Source organism: Megalobrama amblycephala, linkage group LG4, assembly GCF_018812025.1.
Source record: "Megalobrama amblycephala isolate DHTTF-2021 linkage group LG4, ASM1881202v1, whole genome shotgun sequence".
Classification (NCBI taxonomy): Eukaryota; Metazoa; Chordata; class Actinopteri; order Cypriniformes; family Xenocyprididae; genus Megalobrama; species Megalobrama amblycephala.
Genome location: NC_063047.1, coordinates 13,265,740 through 13,281,738, shown reverse-complemented (window position 1 = coordinate 13,281,738; position 15,999 = coordinate 13,265,740).

Below are 15,999 nucleotides of genomic sequence, written 5' to 3'. Positions count from 1 at the left end.
TCATTAATGTACACACAGCACCCCATATTGCCAGAAAAACAGAATTGTTGAAATTTTTGCAGATTTATTAAAAAAGAAAAACTGAAATATCACATGGTCCTAAGTATTCAGACCCTTTGCTCAGTATTTAGTAAAAGCACCCTTTTGATCTAATACAGCCATGAGTCTTTTTGGGAAAGATGCAACAAGTTTTTCACACCTGGATTTGGGGATCCTCTGCCATTCCTTCTTGCAGATCCTCTCCAGTTTTGTCAGGTTGGATGGTATACGTTGGTGGACAGCCATTTTTAGGTCTCTCCAGAGATGCTCAATTGGGTTTAAGTCAGGGCTCTGGCTGGGCCATTCAAGAACAGTCACGGAGTTGTTGTGAAGCCACTCCTTCGTTATTTTAGCTGTGTGCTTAGGGTCATTGTCTTGTTGGAAGGTAAACCTTCGGCCCAGTCTGAGGTCCTAAGCACTCTGGAGAAGGTTTTCGTCCAGGATATCCCTGTACTTGGCCACATTCATCTTTCCCTCGATTGCAACCAGTCGTCCTGTCCCTGCAGCTGAAAAACACCCCCACAGCATGATTCTGCCACCACCATGCTTCACTGTTGGGACTGTATTGGACTGGTGATGAGCAGTGCCTGGTTTTCTCCACACATACCGCTTAGAATTAAGGCCAAAAAGTTCTATCTTGGTCTCATCAGATCAGAGAATCTTATTTCTCACCATCTTGGAGTCCTTCAGGTGTTTTTTAGCAAACTCCATGCAGGCTTTCATGTGTCTTGCACTGAGGAGTGGCTTCCATCGGGCCACTCTGCCATAAAGCCCTAACTGGTGGAGGGCTGCAGTGATGGTTGACTTTCTACAACTTTCTCCCATCTCCTGACTGCATTTCTGGAGCTCAGCCACAGTGATCTTTTCTTTACCTCTCTCACCAAGGCTCTTCTCCCCCGATAGCTCAGTTTGGCTGGACGGCCAGCTCTAGGAAGGGTTCTGGTCATCCCAAACGTCTTCCATTTAAGGATTATGGAGGCCACTGTGCTCTTAGGAACCTTAAGTGCAGCATATTTTTTTTTTGTAACCTTGGCCAGATCTGTGCCTTGCCACAATTCTGTCTCTGAGCTCTTCAGGCAGTTCCTTTGACCTCATGATTCTCATTTGCTCTGACATGCACTGTGAGCTGTAAGGTCTTATATAGACAGGTGTGTGGCTTTCCTAATCAAGTCCAATCAGTATAATCAAACACAGCTGGACTCAAATAAAGGTGTAGAACCATCTCAAGGATGATCAGAAGAAATGGACAGCACCTGAGTTAAATATATGAGTGTCACAGCAAAGGGTCTGAATACTTAGGACCATGTGATATTTCAGTTTTTCTTTTTTAATAAATCTGCAAAAATGTCAACAATTTTGTGTTTTTCTGTCAATATGGGGTGCTGTGTGTACATTAATGAGGAAAAAAAATGAACTTAAATGATTTTAGCAAATGGCTGCAATATAACAAAGAGTGAAAAATGTAAGGGGGTCTGAATACTTTCCGTACCCACTGTAATTTGTGCCCCCCAGTTCCCTTTTGAAAGTGAATGAGACACTGCGTCCTGAGACACTTGGGGAAACGCCTCCGTGTGACTGGTATCTGAAGCAACTGTAAAACCAAAGCAATGCTATTGGCCTATGACGTTATACTAGTGTGGCTAAAAAGTCAAAAGTGGCACCTAGAGAACATGTCATCCTCTTTTCGTCTTCAGGGACTGTTTTATTTGAAGCACGCTGTTCAAATCTACATAAAAATAGCCTGTTAAAGCAAACGTTTCAAGCTGTGTGCATGATCCGTGTCATAAATATTTGACACTCGATAACACACATGACTTGTGCGTTCTTTGTTAGAGCATGCACGCCCAGTTCCCGAAGGAGCTGTTGGTGTGCACTGTGACCGCGTCATAGATATTTGACACTCGAAAACACATATGACTTGTGCGTTCTTTAGAGCATGCACACCCAGTTCCTGAGGGAGCTGCTGCCGTGCACTGTCTGTGAACATTTCCTGCTGAGGAAGCTCCACTCAAGTTAGCTTGGGTGTGCACGACAAAAGTGATGCGATGTACGTCTCACCACCGGCACCTAGTTTGCACGTCTAAAAAAATGAAAATTAATGAAAAAAATTAATGTTTAATAAAAAATGTTCATGAAACTAAATGAAAATGTTTAGTGAAATTAGAAAAATATATAAAGATAAATAAAATATGAAATAAAACTATCAAATAAAATATAAAGATTAATTTAGTTGTATACATGCTCTCATATACATTTTGTTCTAATGTCAAATGAGAAATAATCTTAAAGGGTTAGTTCACCCAAAAATGAAAATAATGTCATTTATTACTTACCCTCATGTCGTTCCACACCCGTAAGACCTTTGTTTATTTTCAGAACACAAATTAAGATATCTTTGTTGAAATCCGATGGCTCCCTGAGGCCTTCGTAGGGAGCAATGACATTTCCTCTCTCAAGATCTATATAGGTATTAAAAACATATTTAAATCAGTTCATGTGAGTACAGTGGTTCAATATTAATATTATCAAGAGATGAGAATATTTTTGGTGCGCCAAAAAAACAAAATAACAACTTATTTAGTGATGGCCAATTTCAAAACACTGCTTCAGGAAGCTTTCAGAGCATTATGAATCAATGTGTCGAATCAGCAGCTGTTCGGAGCACCAAAGTCACGTGATTTCAGCATTTTGGCAGTTTGACACGCAATCCGAATCATGATTCGATACGCTGATTCATAGTGCTCCAAAGTTTCGTAAAGCAGTGTTTTGAAATTGGCTATCACTAAATAAGTCGTTATTTTGTTTTTTTGGTGCACCAAAAATATTCTAGTCGCTTTATATTATTGAACCACTGTACTCACATGAAATGATTTAAATGTTTTTATTACAATAATGGATCTTGAGAGAGGAAATGTCTTTGCTGGCTATGGAGTCCTGGCTATGGACTCAGTGAGGACTCATCAGATTTCAACAAAAATATCTTAATTTGTGTTCTGAAGATGAACGAAGGTCTTACGGGTGTGGTAATAAATGAGGGTAAGTAATAAATGACAGAATTTTCATTTTTGGGTGAACTAACCCTTTAAGTTTTACTGGGTTTTACATGATTCTTTTTGCAGTGTGGTTTTGGTGAAGCGTAAATTACTAGAATAAACATCGTCACTTCTTCTTACCACTGCTTCCTGCTGATTTAGAGAACAATTTCTCAGAGTCCCCCTCTGTCATTTTAAAGAATAGAACAATGACGAGTGTGAAGTATAAATGTCTTGTCCATTTGGGGAGATGTGTTCGCAGTCAGTGGAGGCGCGCACTGCGGAGCCAGGCTAAAGTATAAATTAGGCTTGAGTGTAGAGACAGCTCATGTAAGATTGTAGGCTAGAATTTTTGCTACACAATTATGTAAAATTTATTTTGAACAGTTCAACACAAACAACAATATAATTATTGAAATTTTGTAAGTCAGTTTTTGTGTCACCACTGCTGTATGCGTGTGAGTGTTGATGGCTATGAACATTTATGTGATTCACACCAGGGGAGACAAAAGACACTCCCCCAGTGGCTAATGCCCCATCAAAGTGGAATGCCTGAATAAAGAATAAGAGGAGACTCAAAGATTTTAATCTGTTTTATTGTAATTCCACAGAACACAGAAAAAAACTAATATTGTGAAATATTGCAATTTACAACAGCTGTTTTCTATGTGAATATATGTGACCCGTCACGAAAACCAGGGACACAAGTCGGCAGCACAACTATCGAGCAAAATGAGAAAGAAGCGTTTTTTTTCAAAATTGGTGATTTTCGTTTTTTTGCAGAATCTGTTAGCTGAGATCACGAAGAAGCCTCTCCGTGTTTGAGATAGCAGTATTGGTTTATTTAAAAGCATATTCTTCTCGCAGTAGGGATTCTATCTCGCAGTAGGGGCGTGTCATTGTCTGTGTGTATTTCCATACTGGAATCGGATACGCCGGCTTTTGTTTCTTTTGTTTCTTCCCGCCCTCCAAGGGAAGCGTGGCTACTTATTTATGCAGCGCTCTGACCGGCTCTGATATCAAAATTCAGTGAAGATGGACGTCGCAAAGAATATCGCAGACGAGCTGAACCGTGGCCGTTACACCGAAAATGTTTTGAAGTACTTCTTCGAAAAGCCGGATGATTATGAACAAGCGCTCACTGATTCTGAAGACGATCTGAGCGACGATGAAAGCAGCATAATAAGACTGAATAATATCCCTAATCTGCAACTGAGCGAAGATGAAGACGAGGAAGAATGTATCGGACTGGCGTCAGACGAGTTGGACCGTAAGATATCAGAGGCTATATCGATAGTAACATTTGATGGGGATAAAGACAGAGAAATGGTGAAAATCCGTAACTTTGACTGTAAATGCTGCACGAGGAGAAAAGAGAACTATCTGCATGGGAGACAGTCATGTAGCCAGAAGCTTTCTCCAGATATTATGTACAACATACGGCTGGATTCTTTAGCTGCGGAAAAAGAGTGGCAGGACATGCGAATTATTGGACATTTAGAGGCAAACAGACGCACAGTGCAAACTTCGGAGATGGTTACATCCACAAAGAAGACACCGACAAAGAGAAAGTGTGCCCGAACGACTTATTTCATTGGAGGCAACAAGATCTGCAAGAATACTTTTCTGTTTCTTATGGGGTGAGTTTCCATTAACATCAAAGTTTGTCGTTTTGTGTTCATTCTAAGAACACGTACACGTTTTCTCATGTGTCTATTGTTATTAGCTAGCTCAGGACTGTCGTTTTAATTGTAATCGTTCGCATCGTATCACTTGCCAAAAAGCCCCATTACTATAATGGGCTTTTAGATGGTAATGTTAGCATTTGCTATTAATTTGAATAATGCTTCAATTGCTTGAATTGACTGGTGTGAATGACTTAGCCCACGTAAACCTGCCAGTTAGCATTCTTGAATTGAATGTGATGCTAATCATTTTAGCTAGTGGTGGAGGAAGTGCTACATTCTTAACAAGGATTTTCTAACGTAATGGTAAATGTATCAGATTAAATTCCTACTTAAGTAAACGTTTTTTCCTTGTTTTTTCTCCTTTTTTCAGCATTGGCAAAGACACCCTGGCTGATATAGTCAAACACTATGAGGAGAACTATGCGTTAGTTACTTGCATTTACGCATTACGTTAAGTGTTTACAACGTGAGTTACTTTGTGTTGTACGTTGCCATGATGTTCACGCGCGCACAAAACTACTACGGTACCTCAGCGTTTCACAGACACACTGTGAAATGACTGGTTACATGAGCCTAAGCTCTTTTCAATAAAATCCATGCAAAAGTTAATATCAGATCATTTTAGAATACAGTATAGGATGTACCGAATATTCTTTAGTTTTATGCAGAACAGAAATATGACAAATAGAATCAGACCTCTGTCATATGGCCAAAAATAAATGCAAAAAAAAAAGCTTTTTGCACAGTTGTGTTTGACACATGAAAACTGTAACAATGTATTTTACAAGGTAACACGATGTAACCTTGCTCTCACTTGAAATGTGTCCCCACATTAACAGTAGTGATGTGTCGTTCTTGAACGATTCGTTCATTTTGAACGAATCTTTAATGTGACTCGGGAAGAACGAGTCGTCTCGGGGGGTGATTCGTTCAGTCGCGCATGTGCAATATTCTACAGGTTCTGTACTGCTAGAAGTAGTTCACCTGATGATTCAATTGATTAGTTCATTTCATGAGTCTTTCGGGTTTTGAGTCGTTCCTTAATCACGTGACAGACCCATACGCTACCAGTGCATTCTGAGCCGGAAAGAGAATTGATTAGTTCTTTTTATGAGTCTTTCAGGTTTTTGAGTCGTTCCTTAATCACGTGACAGACCCATACACTAAGCCAATGCATTCTGAGCCGGAAAGAGAATTGATTAGTTCTCTTCATGAGTCTTTCGGGTTTTGAGTCGTTCCTTAATCACGTGACATACCCATACACTATGCTGTGTGACCCAAGCACATTATATTTATTAGTAAATAACGTTAACTCTCCAGTTTTGTTTGAGTTTGTGTTACAACTGTTAAAGCTGAAGTTATCATAACCTTGATGTTTTAAACTAACATTAATAATTCAAATTCAAAATGTTATTTGCTTTTAATTTATGTCATTATGTCCTTTTTGAGCAATCTTCTTATATTAGACCAATATGTCAAGTCTGCCTAGGAAAAGCAAATATTATAACAGCAAACTCAAAATTGGAGTAAAAATGAACAAACTAGGCTATAAATACTTTGTATTGTAGGCTTGGATTATTATATTATTATATAGCCTAGTGTTTATTTACAGATAGACAGTCAAAAAGATAAATTAATCAATATTTTATTTATAACAGGGCTTTATTTATTTATAATAACACACCACAGATCCTCAGTAACAAAAGCAGTGACAGAAATGTCAGAAATAGCGTATGGGTCTGTTACGTGATTAAGGAACGACTCAAAACCCGAAAGACTCATGAAGAGAACTAATCAATTCTCTTTCCGGCTCAGAATGCATTGGCTTAGTGTATGGGTCTGTCACGTGTTTAAGGAACGACTCAAAAACCCGAAAGACTCATGAAGAGAACTAATCAATTCTCTTTCCGGCTCAGAATGCATTGGCTTAGTGTATGGGTCTGTCACGTGTTTAAGGAACGACTCAAAAACCCGAAAGACTCATGAAATGAACTAATCAATTCTCTTACCGGCTCAGACTGCATTGGTTTAGCATGGGACTGCCTGTCACGTCATTAAGGAATGACTTAAACCCGAAGACTTGTCAGACAAGAGGTGAGGTGAGCTTAATCAGCTTGTCATAAGATTCAGGTAAAGAATTAATCATTTCTGAATCTTATAGCATTGTAGTTTTGTATTGTTTGTAGTGGGATCAACGTTTGCATAAGTAGTAGATGTGTTGGGGAAGTAACACGTAACATTTTAATTACATTTTGCTAAAATGAACGAAATGAATGAAATGACTCGAAAAAAGATTCGTTCATTTTGTTGAACGAGACTCAAAAGTCCGAGTCAGTAAAATGATCCGAACTTCCCATCACTAATTAACAGGGGGGAGCTTTACAGGGAGTATGGCTTATCTAAATGAGATGTAAATGAGCCCTATTGTCGCTCCCAGCAGGTGAGAACAGGCGAGAACTGCAACTTTAGAGGCGTTTTTCTCCCTATAGAGCTTTCTTAAGTGCCTACCTTCAAATGGCTACAACTTCTCCAAATATTATCAGATTTCCATGTGTTACACATCGTTGGAAAGCTTGGAAACTACACTTTCAGAATCTGTGAATAACTCAAAATGCCCCAGAACCGACTTGTGTCCCTACTTTCCGTGACTGGTCACATATAGTAAACTGCAATTTATTCCTGTAATCAAAGCTGAATTTTCAGGATCATTACTCCAGTCTTCAGTGTCACATGATCCTTCACATAGTGTAAGTCAACTGACTTATACTTAACAAAAATACTTTACATAAAACTTAAGACATATACTTGAATTTACACATGAAACAACACGTGGTGGTACAGAAGACAGTCTACATAGGGAGAGACGAGACTTTTTTTTTTTTTTACAGATATGGGTGGTTTCGCATACCCTACTCGCTCACATAGTGTTACGGCTGCTCATGCAAGGGAGCATCATGCAAGGAAAATGTCCAGGATGGAGGGGAAAGGGACACCGATGATCTTTGCAGCCCAATGGTCAGTGGGAGGTGGTCAACAGAGCACAAACATCTGAACACAGTCACACATCTCAGTTCCTGTTCAACTGAAGACATAAGTGAACATTGCATGCCTGGCATTTCCATGGTGTTAATTAGAGCTGTACGATTAATCATATCGCAATCGCGATGTCAAGCTTGTGCGATTATATGACGCAAAATGCTGCGATTTTATGAAATAAAATAATAATAATAATAAGTTAATAAATAAATTAAATAAATACATGTGTGGACACAACAACCCATTATCTGAGAGCTGTTTGTCCATTTTATACACCGCTAATAAAAACAAGACCAGTCAGTTTCAGTTTAGGCAGTGGCAAGTGTGTCGCGCACGGTCATGTCATGACTTTTTCCAGTGTGCAGCACAGAGAACGGGTAAAGATGGATGCGGAGCAAACTGTCACTGAACTGGTGGCAAGAAAAAACGCTACCTCTGTTATATGGCGATATTTTGGCTATAAGATTATAAACCCAGATTAGTAGTGGTTGATCCGTACGGACCAAGGCCCACGGTTCGGGACGCATATGATTCGCGGATCAATTGAAAGTTTAACCGCAATAGAGTGAAAGGATATCATTTGAACATGTTTTGTCTTGATAGTTTACACATTAAATAGATATAAAACCATTCCAGCGCTAGAAGAGGCAAAAGAGGATTTAATTCGGTATCGCACGCAGCGCTGTTATCGGTGCGCCCATGACGCACATACATACAAGGCTCGCGCACACACAGAGAGAGACAGAGAGAGAGAGAGAGAGAAAGAGAGAGAGAGAGAGAGACGCGTTATAGCTCGCGAACTCCAAATTGATTTCTCTTTCGCGTACTCAATGCACTTGGATGGTCACATACACGCATTATGTCAGTCAAAATACCCCTCTCAGCAAGTATTTCATGTGAACACATTCAGTTATGTCTTAATTGAACGAGGTGAGAATTCGGACGTGTATCTATCTGATGTGTGCGTGCATGGGGTCTTACTCTTAAAGTGACAGCAACCTATAAATACCTGCTGTTGTCTGTCATGTAAATCAAACAACAAAACACAGCTTTAACAAAGATTAATCTATATCAGTGTTTCCCATACATTGACTAGACTGTGGCGGCCCGCCACATTCTAATTTGTCCCGCCACAGTCTCAAAGTACGCCTGTCGCGATATTTAAATAATCGATTGTTAATTGAGTCATAAGGCAAAAGAAATAGACTTGCACCAATTAAGTTTTCGTGCACTATATTCAAACTCATCTGAAGCCATTCCATAGCTTCATGTGAGGACAGAAGAATATGTACATTGTTAAATTTAAGTTCAAAGAAACTCGTCTTCCCTCCGCTGCAGCTGTCAATCATTCTCTGTTCAGAACTCAAACAGCGCGTCGCGTTCGGTAACGACAGTCAGCACGGTAAAACTCTCCAATATGATATATTCCCATTATAATACTTGATATGTAGATAAAGGGCTGTGGATTTGCATAAAATGACTATCTTGCTGGAGTTTATTGCCGTTTCTGAACGATGTCATACTGGCTACAGTTAGATCGCACAACACAAGGACTATGAATTGGTGTCACAAGCACAATAACTGGTATTTAAAAGTGAAAAGAAACATATGATCAATAAACTGTTAGTTGCAGATACACACAGGGGTTATCTTTGTGCCGTGAACTTTTCAATGCGCAACTGCGTGCTGTGACTCCATATTGCTTCAAGCACATCATTCTGCACCCGGGATGCGCATTAGCGGTTTTTTGCTGCTGTTTTGAAGCGTTTCATATTATCATGGTTTTGCACACTGAAAGATTATTAATAGCCTATTTTGTTCTTTCGTATTTATATCTTGTTGCCCCATTAAACAGCTGCTCAATACATTTAAAATAAAGGTATTTTAATCTTAGATTATTATAAAAACATATGTCTTTACATTAATATATAAATCAAATATAAATAGTTTTTTTTTTTTTCATTTCATAAGAATGCATATAGTAATTTTAAACTTTATTAACATATTTAGATTTTATAAAATTACTGTGCAAAGTTTTTTTTCAAGAATTAGGCTAGCATACTTTTTTCTGCTAAATTATATAGTGACCTAGATTATTTATTTATTTATTCTTTGGTCAGCTTATGATTATATATTTTTATTTATTTGTTATTTTTCTCTATAATGAAGTAGTGTGTTTAGTGCATTCTGGATTGTGTTTAACAAATCAAAGAGTGGCCATTAGTTTTACAAATACAGATATATAGATACAGGCCTCCACTAATTACTCTAGAAATAAATTAATTCAACAAAGGTAACCTCTTTTGCTACATAATTTTAATGGTTTAAATGTGTACTCTACATGTTAGACCACATATGAACTATCATTTAGCCTACTATATGTTGTGTACGTGACTAATGTGCCCTGCCATCACCAATAAATAAATTACTATTAGAGCACAAAATTGTTTACAAGATAACAAATTTCTCCATTGATCTAATCACTTAAATTTTGGTCTCAGAATGCACCAGATTTATGCATTTAAATTTAAAATGTACAAAATTTTCCTCCGGGGGGGCCTGCCCCCGGACCCCCCTAGAGGGACCAGTGTCCACCCACCACAGTCTCACAAAATCCTGTGGGAAACACTGTCTATATTGAATTTATACAATGAACAGTGTCATGTTACATTTCATTATTACATTTCTGTGCATGAAAATTAATACTACAGTTAGAACTTATACTTTATTTGTAACTTTATGTTGTATTTATCTATGCTTGTTGTAATTGGTGTACAGTATTTGTTCTTTTTACAGTCTGTTCACTTGCCTTTAATAATGTATTATTTAGGCTAGTAGTTTATGCTGTGGTATCAGAATAGTTTAAGTGGGCTAAGTAATAAATGCAAAGTTAAGTTACCCCTATCCAATTTTATTTTTTTTTTTGTGCTGATCTGAAAAATGATCTGATCCGTGATGTCATAACCGTGATGTGATCCGAACCGTGAGTTTTGTGATCCGTTGAACCACTACAGATTAGTAAAGAAACAAATATCTTAAATGGGATTATAACAAGTTTGCAGTAATACAAAGATGTTATTTAATTTCATTTTAATTTGAAAACGCTGTGCATTTGTTTGTTGTTGTTGCTAGTTTGAGTTGAGAAATACACATTTCAGCATTATCAGTAATCTGTGTGTGTATTTTCATTGAGAACCAAGCAAGATGACTCATAATACTATTTGTTTATTATATCGCTATCGCAAATCGCAATCGCAATATTGACCTCAATAATCGCAATATGACATTTTCCCCAAATCGTGCAGCCCTAGTGTTAATTGCTTTTTACCATGCACTGCTTTGCAATGCACACAGCTCCAATGAGCAACAGTCACAACATTCCTACCATCGGAGGTCAGCTCAGCTACTGGAACTGGTACATGGTCACTACTGGTCCGTTTTGGTGCTGCTTTCTGAGACACACCACTGTGTGACACATATGACACAGCAGAGCTCTGTTGTGGTCCAGTTTCACGTGCGGGCAGGAATCGCAGAGTCTGTGGAAACATGTCAACATCAGTCTCTGTCTTCCATGACAGAGTGGATTGCCTGTTCTTTTCCTGCTTGTTTGCCTTGGCTCTATTCGGAACAGGTGCTTGGAAATTTTCATTGTCATATCTGTAAAAAAAAAAAAAAAAATAGTGTGAGCATGCTGATAACACAATCAAAGAAACAGCGTTATCATCATTACCAAAACTGAGTGAAATATATTACGAATATGTTTAGAGAGTATCACATTACAAATGTTTACACTTCAGCATATATACACAAACATTTGTAAGTGACATTGTAAGGCAATATATAAGCAAGCCAAAACTAGGCAAAATATAGTATGAAAATTCATACGAGTTTTATATTATCAGAAAAATAAAACAATATTTTATTGAACAATAAACAACTTGTAACAGTGTTACCTGTTATCAGGCTATTTTTGATCGTATTCACCACTAGGGTGTGCTAGAGTGTTAAAGCCCCAGGTATTTAATCAGTTGGGAGTGTAGAAGAAGTCAGGTTGTTTGGAAGAGGGAAGCATGGACTTACCCTAGCACCTCCAGCAAAACTCATTGGAGTCCTGATTGAGAAACTTTGTTTCCAGTTCAATCATGTAAGTTTTGTTTATCTTTGTGTCATACATCTGTTTTCACTTGATGTATATAATTTATGTGAGGGTTTCTTTAGCTAATGGTAGATTTCTTTTCTTTTTGTAGATGGACTCTTTAAATGTTCCTTTATATTTTTGTGTCTTTAATCTGTATGAGTAGTTGCAAGGACACTACTTATATGGACATCAAGTGTTTCTCCCCATTGGATGGTTCACTACATTACTTTGTGGATTATCAAATGTCCTGAGTACAAGGATTTTACTGTGGGCTTCCATGTTGGCTGGATGCTTTGAAGAGCACTTGAGGAGGGTTCACTTTTTGTGGGAAAGTGTTTTTTTTTTTTTTTTTTGGTTCATTTTCAATGGGACATGGATATTATCCTGAACCTTGACTATTCAATGTGTTTGGGGATGGTTCTAGATTTACCCAAAGAATCATTCATCTACAACTGTGAACTGATCAGATAAGCTTTGTTTTCCATCGTCATTGCCATACTTTTCCTGTTATTTCACATTACTTTATAGACAATCTACAAGTATATTCTCTTGATTTACTGTACTGGTTTTATTTCAGTTCATTCTTATTTTCATGTACGTGCATTGCTTCATTTGTTTATTTTTTTCACATTCAATTTATATAAAGGTGTAGAAATACACACCTTGTCTTTGGTGTTTGTGACAATACACTGGGAAATAGATTAATACATATTTTTAGCAGCGTTACGTTAATAGTTGGTGGGCCCCTCCTGTATTTCAGATACGTATAACTGCTAATGGTCGTTATAAACTTACCCCAAACTCAATTCGCTGTTCAAATGTTCATATTAGTACACGCTCCTCAAATTGCAACCGTTTAATAGATTATTTCGAAAAGGTAATAAAATATTCCTTTGGAATATAAATCTTTGGAGCTTTGCTTTGATGACAGTCTTCTTGGACATGCCAGCAGCTACTTAAAGAATGTTATTTTTGTTTAAAATATTATAATTATGAAAATATAATTCAGTTTCATTATATTTAAAGTTTGACAAGGCAGGATATTGCAGCACAAAACCCTGAAATGTGTCAAAAATAACACATACTTAAACAACCTTATGGATCTGATTTAAAACAATATAAAAAGCAGTCAAATAAAATAATTCTGATAATAATAATACAATTTATTTCTGTGAGGCAATACAGCACAAATACACAGAAAAAAATAGACAGCTACAGTACTTTACAAGATGATATTTTTTATTATCATAATATGGTTTTGTTTTGCTTTTGTGATGTTTCCACATTATGCTCATCATCTTGTAAAGTCACTGTCTGTTTCATACTGGATGTGAGAGCTGAAGTCTTGGATAGCTCTGGGAGTGTGTGATCCATGAAGGCTGTTCCCGAGTGCCAAGGCCCTGTTTTAATATTTACCTCAGAACCTCACATTTAGACATTTAGCATTGCTTCTTTTCACACATTGTTTTGGATTTTTAAATGTCTTTTCAATTTTAGTTACATTCATAGAGTAATTACTTCTATACTTGTCATAACATTTAATGTAATTAATATTTACATAGGCTACAACTGGATTTGTTGTTAAAAAAAAAAAAAAACACCAATTAAGAAAAGTCAATTTTCAGGATAATATTTTGAAGATAATTTTGTACAATCCAAACAAGTTTTACATATCTTTAGAAAGGGTTTTAACAATGTTTGTCATGTTATTCAATTATCGCACATGTACCTATAGATCAATCAAGGTCACAGTTACAATAACTTAGGACACTCAAGAGACCTTTCTACTGACTCTGAAAAACACCAGAAGAAAGATCCCCATGGTCTCTGATCACCTGTGCGAACGTGCCTTAGTCCTGCTGCAGGAGACAAGAGGACTGCAGATGAGAACAGAGCAATAAACTGCAATGTTCCTAAAATGTGTAAAGGAGTCAAAACAGCGACGGGAATCCCTCCATCACACACACACACACACGAAGATGCCTGAGACAGTGCTACAGGGAGACAGAAGGACAGCTGATTGTCCTTCCAGTGCCAAACCACATGTAACCATAAGTCCCACCAGACATGTTTGAGAATGTGAAATGCCTTGATGGAAGAGTGGAGTAACATCTCACAGCAAGAGATGCAAATCTGGTGCTGTCAATGAGGATGATATGCTCTGTAAAGCAGCTGGTGCCACATCAGACTTTCAGATACTCTGTTGATCAAACGCCTGTGAAATTTGTTCAGTTTATGTCTCAGTTGTTGAATCTTTTTGTTTGTACAAATATTTACACATTAAGAAATTTGCTTGAAAAACAGTTGAAAGTGAAAAACTCAAAAAAAATGTTGATGTTGCTTTGCAACAAAAATATGTGACAAATAACATCAAGTGTGCAGTTACTTGTTGGACTATAATGATAATTTGTCATGATATCCAGTAAAATATGAGAAAACGGGAAATATTTGTAGTTTGTTGTTGATAAAGGGTAGCCTATGTAAGTCTTACTGTGGTGATAAACACTGAAAATATCAAAATAATCAAGAAATTAAGGATGACAGAATATTCACACCAGGCTATAGCTTATACTTTTTATTAGGCCACAGATACATTTGTAGAGGTTTGTTTCAAGTTGTCAACACTATGCAGTAGCCTGTAGTCACAGAATTACAACAAAGGAATAAACTAATCAAGCTATTCAAAAACTTTTTAAAGCCTCACAAATAAAAAAGCTAAACAGAAAACACATCAGTGTAAAACAAGGTTATTCGCTCATGTTTGCTCTGATGTATCATTACGTTAACTGTTTATCTGAATGCCTGTCCTGTACTCAATCAGGCAAAATAGCTCTGACGATTTATCATATTACACAAACTATGCATTGCTTTGAACATGTGAACTGTTGCTTAACACTGAATATTTTATTACCTTTTCGAAATAATCCATTAAACCTATGCGATTTGATTAGCGTGTACTAATATTTTCAGTTCCATTCACTTGCGCGTTGTCTCAAGGACACGCCCACAATAGAAGGATATCATGAATATTCACGTAAGCGCCACCCAGTGGAACAGAATATTTCAGGAACCAAATATATTACAACACCGGAAAGAGTGTTGAGATGAATGATTGCCACACAAATTAATCAGGTGAAAATAACTATTTTAAAGGGAAGATAAACGATTAGAAGGATAGTACGATGACCGGGAGAGGACATGTTCGGTTCACTTAGTTTTGTCGTGGCCACAACATATAAACTTGTGGGAACATGATAATATGTTGTGGCCATGAGATATTAATTCGTGGGAACGTGATAATAAGTCGTGGCCACGAGATCGTTTTGTCGAGGTAACGACAACCTTATGTCATGGCCACGCGATGTAAAGTCGTGGTCTCAAGATCATATGGTGAGGGAATGACATATTTTTCTCGTGGCCACGACTTCATCAAGTTGAGGGAACAACATCTATTTCTCATGGCCACGAGTTACATGTGTAAACAACGCGCGCTACTATAGCAACCTGGAATTAAGAATGAAAAATCAGGCGAAAAATCCCTAGACTTAACATTGCGACGAACTTTGACAAGTCATAGCTCCTAACGTAAATTTCGTAGAAACATGTGGGTCACCATGTTTGAAGAGGCTGATAGGCTCTGTCAGACCATATCTCAAAATGGGGTGTAAGTTGTACCCCTGGGGCGCAAGAGCTGCCCAAATTTCCCCATAGACATACTATGGTGAAGCCATGCCCATGAACCAGGAAGTACTGTGTTTTTCCTACTATGGGAAATTACATAGGGATTTTGTATTGAACATAACTCTGCAACAAGTTTCATAGACTTCCATTGAAAAAGATCAAAGGAACATCTTTGGATAGCAGTGTCATAGAAACATGAGGGTGGGCTCATTTCACTCGTGGCAGCAAACGGCCAATCACAAATCACCTTAAAGACATCATAGCCACGCCCTAGCAACCATTTATAGCACCCTAGCAACCCAAAGCATAGACGGATATCTTCAAATCTGAATATCATAGAGGCATGGGGGTTGGCTTATATTATTCATACTGGCAAGCAGCATTT